Here is a 7,504-nt window from a genome sequence, read left to right on the forward strand (position 1 = left end):
AATAGTATGTCACCAGACTCGTTTCCATGGTAACGGTCACCAAAGTTGGTACATCACGTGTATGCATAAATACATACCTGATGTAGAAACTCTGGATTTTTTTCAAGCCTTTGAAAGTATTTTGAAGGGTTTGTTCTTCATTTATTACAAAATTATTATTTAAAATGTAAATAAAACACAAATAATGGCAGTTTTATTCATTTTCATTGATTTCGTCTCTAATTTCATCAACACTGCTCCACAAAAAAAAATACAGATTTTGTTAAAAATTTCTATTTTTCTTAAATTTCCAAAAAAATGGTCCAATGAATATTTTTTTAAATTTGACATAAGATGGTCATAACAATGAGCTTTAAAAAGAAATTAAAAAAAATATGGGTCACCAGACTATTTTTTGCACGAAAAATGTTTTTGTGACCCCTAACGAAACAGTGATCAACAGCAGTTTTTTGTATATCTTTCATCATCTTTGATCAAAGTGTGACATATGTTGTCATATCCTTTGTTAAACTAACACAGAATAATACAGTTTCACAAGGCAATCAAATGAGAACAATTTTTTGGTTTCTATGAACAACGGTTACCATGGCAACAGGACATGAAGTTGGAAAATTCAAGTTTTTGCATTGTTCTGATGTGCAAGATTAACAACCTAACAGACAATGGCAGATCAAATACCATGATTTCAGACCAACAACACATGGCTTCTATGTAAATGTAAACAAATATTATGATACATTGTAATGCAGCTTATATTAGCATTACTGTGGTCTTAAATGAGCAAAATAAATTACTCAGAAGTTAGCGAAAATCACCAAATATATTTTTTTTTAAATTATCGATTCATAGGTAACAGTCATGCAAGTAAATGGATTAAAAAAGACTTTGTCACCTTTTCCACAATTAATGATTTAAGTTTGATGAAGCATAATGATAATACATTATATATTTCAGTTGTCATAGTAACATAACCAAAAAATGATGAAATTATAACTTTTTCAAAGGTTTTTCAACTTTCTTTATTTTGAATGCCTCAATAATCAAGCAAACATATAACTGTTATATTTACAAATGTGTAAATAGTTTACTCCTCTGATTCAGTCTAGTACTTATTGATAGTCATAGCATTATTAGAGTTCACTGTGTTCTCAGTCAAAATTATCAATCCTTCCATATTGAATAGTACATGTTGCTCCCAGTCAGATATAGCATATTACTATTAGTGGCAATTCTTTTCTTTCAAAATCTTTGTTTTCTGGTTATCTGTTTGCCTCTCTAATTTCTTATTCATACTTTCCCAAATTTTCTACGTAAATTTTCCAGGGGAACATTCTGTTGCTGCATTTACCTGAAAGTTTAATTTATTTATTTGTAATGAAAAGGTGTAATATATACTAATAAACTACTAAATCTATATAATATTTCAGTGAGTGCAAAATTAATCCAATCATGCATTACAACATCAATTTAAAAAGATTATATTATACCTGACTAACAAAGGTACTCATTAAGAGTTTTATAATATGATATATGGCCAGGTTTTTGAAGTGATTGCAATAATTAGGTCAGCTGATGGGTATGCATTTTATATTGCTTTTGCATATGATGGCCATCCTTTTTAGTGGTTTTTGTTTTGTGAACAATGGCAATTTGGAATGCAATAATTGACAATATAAATGATATAGGGAGCATTATAGGGTCCAATGCAAATAAATTCAAGGTATACATGTATATTTAATAGGTGTGACCTTTACCATATATGTGTACCTTAAATCAAAACAGTTGAACTGTTCTTTTTGGTAAAAATTTACATATATACAGCATGTGACCAAGTTTGAAATAAACATAAGTTATCTACATCACATAGTTATCTTCATTGTCAGAATTGTGGCACATAAGAACCAGTGGCAGTCTTGATAATATACTTTGTATTTAAATTATAAAATAAAGTACAAATCAATAGTGTAAAATGTGGATCACTGTGACCTTCTTTTGCCTGGAAGCTGAGTTACTTACTGAGACTCTGAGAGTGTATATATAAGTTTGCATGATCTGACACCTTTTAGTTGCTGAGATATACATTTGTTGTATATGAAATTGGATGTTTAATGTAACCAAAGTCAGTGAAGTGGAAAATGTAGGTCAGTGACATCTGTGTACAAGTTTACATGATCCTACATTTTATAGTTGAGTCTACTAAATATATTGTCCAAAAAGAAATGTTGTAAATGCCTGCAAAACACCATTATCAGATTAAAAAGTCTCAAATGGAACCTAAGTTTTTTTTCGTAAAATGTATGTATTTACCATTGACAGTCATCCTTCATTTTTCTACAAAACTGATGCTAATAACCTGCTGTTAAATGATGACCATGAGACCTACAATTGATAACAAATATAACAAAAATTAAATAAGTAAATTAATATAATCAGATAATATAGGATTCATAAAAAGTGAGAGTTTTATATTACTTTTTATCAATGTTGGTTGTTCAATATCAAAATAGTGAAAATAATGATAAAAAAAGCCATATTCCATATAATAACAAGAGCATTGCTAAGTATGGCATCCTCTCACCATAGAAGACTGTTGCTTTCACATGGGTGTTTAGAATCTACAATGTCCACTTTCACCTTGACATTTGGGAATATCTTTTCTATTAATAAAGTTAAAGTCTAAATTCTTTAAATTTACCTGTATTACTTTCATAGTTTCAACCAGTACCAAACATTTGCAATTCTGCAACATAACTTGCTTCAACCTAATGAAAAAAAGTGATAACAAATATATATAAATGAAAGTGCATGCAGTGTTCAAATACTATAGCTAAAACATATTACATTTAAAATTAACTGGAAACTCAGGCTGTTAACAATGAAATTTGTAATAATAATATGTATAAAGGCTTTCAAAACCAAATAGGTTTCATTAAATTTGTTGAAATTATACATTAATATAGATTTCATTTAATAAATTATACATATGTAACTAATTCTAGTTCAATATTTTTGTTGAAACAAATTCTGTCATGTTCTATACATGAAAGTCTTCAAGTATATATAACAATGCTTTACCACAAAATTGATTTGAAATATTGACCCTAAACTTGAAATTATTACCAAGATCTGTTAATTCATTTTTATGACTGCTTAAGTGCAAATATGAATATAATTATGGTCCTCATTATACTTTATATCTACTTAGGAAAATTTATGAATTATATGACTAAAGGTTTAATTACCTTCCAATTATTCATTAAATTAACCATGTTTAAAACTGTTTCTTCTTTTGAATTTATTTACAGGATTCTTTTGCAACTGCAAATATTTTCTTTCCAGTTTAATTCTCCTTTTTCTTTAAGTATGGCTGATGAATTCACAGACAGTACATTCAATCCATTAAGGAAATTGTTGAAATGTGTGGCACAAATTCCTGCATGTATCATTCCTGAAAAATATGATATGAAATGTCAGTCTGCACATGTATTGGTTAATTAGATAAACTATAAACTATTTAGACTTGCGTTCATAATTTTATTTGGAATATACAATTGATTTTTTCAATTTATATTTATATAATATGATTGTGAATTCATGTTTACCTTTATTCTTATAGATCACAGACTCACATTTATTTCTAATAATGTGGAATGAGGGTTGGTGCCCCCCTTCTTAATTTTCTTTTTTGCCTTCATGCATTATCCTGCATTCTACACATCATTCTAAATGACTAAATATGTTAGGTTTCCGACCACTTGGTCTGATCACATGCAAAAGATGACTTAATATGAAAATTCTGATTATAAAATAAAGAAAACTAATATTTTGAGTTTGTAAAACATTATTTTTGTGAATGAATCATTGTGACTGCAATAAATTGTTTACTTTTTCAACTCTAATTTTATTTATGGTTATATAATTGCTACCAAATAAGTATTTACAAAATAATCCTCTCCTTTTGGATGCAAAACTAAAAAGCCCCTTATGTATAGATGTCTTTGTGTACATTGCAAAAATGATAAATAACTTCCAGGGGCAAAATTCCAGAAAAATTACTAAGTCCAGCTTCATAAAAAATTTGGGCAGCACTTCCCCTCAAAATAAAGCTTTTTAACCTCAAACCACATAAACCCCAGACCATAATAGAGGGGAATTAAAGAAAGAAAAAGAGAGGTGTGGGGCAGGTTCATTTATTCAAGACATGAAACCATACACCTTCTCCAACCAGTAAAATGTGTAAAGTCTAAAGAGAATATATAATAAAGAGAAAATTGAACTCTCTTACCATGTCCAGCTTTTGAATTGATAACAAATCCACCAGTCCCATTTTCACCCTCGTTTCTACACTGTCACACATGATATGCAGGTTACATGCACTGCAGCTACAACGATATGGTATGGACAAAATGCTCCACGGCCTCCACCTCCTGGTCCAAGCCTTGAAGGTCTTGAAGGTCGTATTTCCGTTCACAGACAGTATCCGCAGGGGGGCAGTTTTGCATCTTAACGAACATATTCTGCGCTAGGTGATCATCAGAGCTAGCCGTCGACCTTCTTTCCAGGTTCCGTCAAACGAAACATCACTGTATGTGATCGGACGCCGAATTTCTCCAACTCTCAAAAACTTATATCATATGATATTATAAGTTGAGAATCATTTAAGACTGTGTGAACTTTCAGGCTGAAGCTATTCATATTCTTTATTTTTAAAGAACGCATGCATTTATCCTTTATGATAAACCTTCCTTTCTTCTGAGCGATGAGCTGTAACTTGGAAGTTGTTTACACACGTTGACAACAGACGACATCGGAACTGTTACCGTGACCTAGATATACAGGCGATATATCCTAAATTTTTAAACGGGAACCAGTTTTACATCAGTAAAATGTTGTTATCTCCCTTAGTATCGGAAGTCACCTTAAGTCGTTCAAAAAAGGATATTTATAAAATTTTAAATTTTAAGCATTTCAACATTTTCAAATATGCCCGATTGACATGAGTCAAGTTTTATATTCTCAATTATATTTTCTATGTGGTAGCATCAATTAGTGACAATACAAATCATAATTCATCATTTTTTTTAGTCTAAGACGCTATTCATTCTCCGTTACAGTATCAGAACACATCTTAGCAAAGACTAAACACAATGTGTTCTATATTTCAACATTAGTTTCGAATTAGGAAGACTACTGTAATAAACAGAACATATTGTGTTCAAAAATGGAATGTTGTTGGACGCGTGAGGCGTCTAAAACATTTATAGTGAAATCGGCTCAACAGTCTTAAAGCACTTCTTTAGACAGGCATGAAAACATTAGAATGTACAAAATGTTATCTTAAATTTTCAAAATATGAGCTTATATATATACCTGTATTCCTTCTCCCAACCATTCTCCAAAATAATTGTTCTTACTGTCAACATTCAACCATAATACCAAGTTGTATTCGGAACCCGTGTATGATGATTTCAATATTGTAGTTGAGTTCGAGGTTAAACAGGCTCCGTTAAGTGTAAATTTAATGGTGAAATGGTCTTTGTATCCACCTATATTGTACATGAATGTAGTATTTTTATCAAAATAAAACATATTAAGCAATCCGTGGTATAATTCTTTATTTTCATTTCTGATATCTGAATCTGTTCTCTGTTCAAAAAATCTATGAGCTTTGTAAAATGGATCAGTCCAATTCAATGGTTCGCGAAAGTTACGAGTGATTCGTGGTCCAATCCTGAGATAGTAATCATCAATTCTAGAATCATTAACATTTGGCTTTCTTAATGAATTTAAATTGCAGAATGTTACTGCTGGAAATTCTATTTCCGAGTGTGTCTCAACTTCTACTGTCGTAAAGGTCGGGTAATTGTAGTAATGTTGTAGTTCCTGACACATAATGAACACCAGGTAGACAGCACATGCAATAAATGCACACAGCCAAAATGAACTGAAAATATATAAATATATCATTTTTATTTAAAAGTAACAAATGGATCGGGCTATGAAATTAGATTTGTACGTGTGTAATGATGTGACAATATATTCATAGCAGTTATGCAGTAACATATGACAAACAGGCAAATGCCCATCAATTCATGCAAAATCTCTATGTTTTTAAACGAAAAGTTTTGATTCACAATGTTTAATTATAAAACTTTCAAAACAAGATTTTTTAGACCAAATTTTTGTCACATTGTTTAACTGTAAATGTTCTCATTTTTGGCCATACCATTGTAATGTACTCATTGAATTAGAAAGGACAGTTCTAAACAAATTGTCCATCCGGTTGTCCTCAATTTAATATAAAAAGTTTTGAAAATCAATTACGCAAATATGAAAGGGTTAAAAATGTAAATACATTACCATCTAACTATACTTCTAGTTGAAATTTTGTTTATCCCATGGAATCCAGTTGTTTGACTAAATTCCTCCCATACCTTTGTCAATGATTTGTTTTGATTGTCAGTCATTGTAGATTCCGTTCACAACCAACTCATCCTATTCTCTAAATGAACTGCCAAGACTTGTACATGCACATTAGAGATACATAATTGATTTTTGGGATCATTATCGTGTATATTGATAAATCTAATTTTCATTTGCTCAAATACAATTCTGCTGATATATGTGTTATCAGATACTAACAATAGACATTTACTAAACGGGTTCATATTCATAAAGTGAACAAATTTAATTTCAAATTCGTCTAATTGTGTTTTCTTTCTTTCAACAGAATCATTTTCAAAAAAGTTTCACTCCATAAAGAAAAATGTTTCGGTTTAATAAATGCTTTTTTATTAATCTGCCTGTCCATGTAACTACAAAATGTTAAGTTGAATAACCGAACAGGAAATGTAGCACCTCATAATGAATTTCTTTTTACTTTCAAATGAATATAATAGTACTGCATACACAATATTTGCACAATAATCATAATATATAAAAAGAAGATATACAACATAGTAGATAGACACAGATGAAATAGTTTGATACATTACAGAAAATGATTGCAATATATTCGTTGTCTATTATACATCTATGTTTGTATGACAATAAAGGAGTCCATGTTTTCAGGAAGCTCTCTGCCCGAGTATTTTATTTTTTTTAAACATTTTTTTCTATAAATATTTTTCTTTAAAATCATTGTTTAGTGCTATCATATTTTGTTTATGATAATTTGCAAGCTTCTATTAATGTAGAATTTTTTTAACACAATTATTAAATTTCTAATGTAATTTTCATCGGTTTATGTTCATGATGTTAGATTTCCTAATAAAACCAAATCAAAAATCAAAGTTAGTTCTATTTATATCTTCTTAAATATCCAGGAGCTAAAGTCTTCACATAATTTTGAATATATATGTTCATTTGTTTCGATCCCTCCGTACCAACAAACTACACTTTTTTGTAACTTTAACTTTTATTTGAAAGAGAAGTTTATTCGTGCATTAAATTCGATGTATTTTTTTGTATTGAAACCACTGCAAAGTTGAATTCTTGTTAATAT

The 7,504-nt window shown here is 29.9% G+C and overlaps 1 long non-coding RNA gene across 1 annotated transcript; it reads right to left on the reverse strand.

Annotated features, from left to right (window-relative positions):
• Window positions 1-994: 994 nt before the first annotated feature.
• On the reverse strand, window positions 995-2,764 carry LOC143058609 (uncharacterized). The gene is made up of 3 exons (XR_012973150.1): window positions 2,696-2,764; window positions 2,308-2,379; window positions 995-1,348 (listed from the first exon to the last, which is right to left on the reverse strand). It is a non-coding gene; the product is annotated as an uncharacterized LOC143058609 (long non-coding RNA).
• Between the last annotated feature and the right edge of the window lie 4,740 nt (window positions 2,765-7,504).

This window comes from Mytilus galloprovincialis, chromosome 14, assembly GCF_965363235.1.
Source record: "Mytilus galloprovincialis chromosome 14, xbMytGall1.hap1.1, whole genome shotgun sequence".
In the NCBI taxonomy this organism is placed as follows: Eukaryota; Metazoa; Mollusca; class Bivalvia; order Mytilida; family Mytilidae; genus Mytilus; species Mytilus galloprovincialis.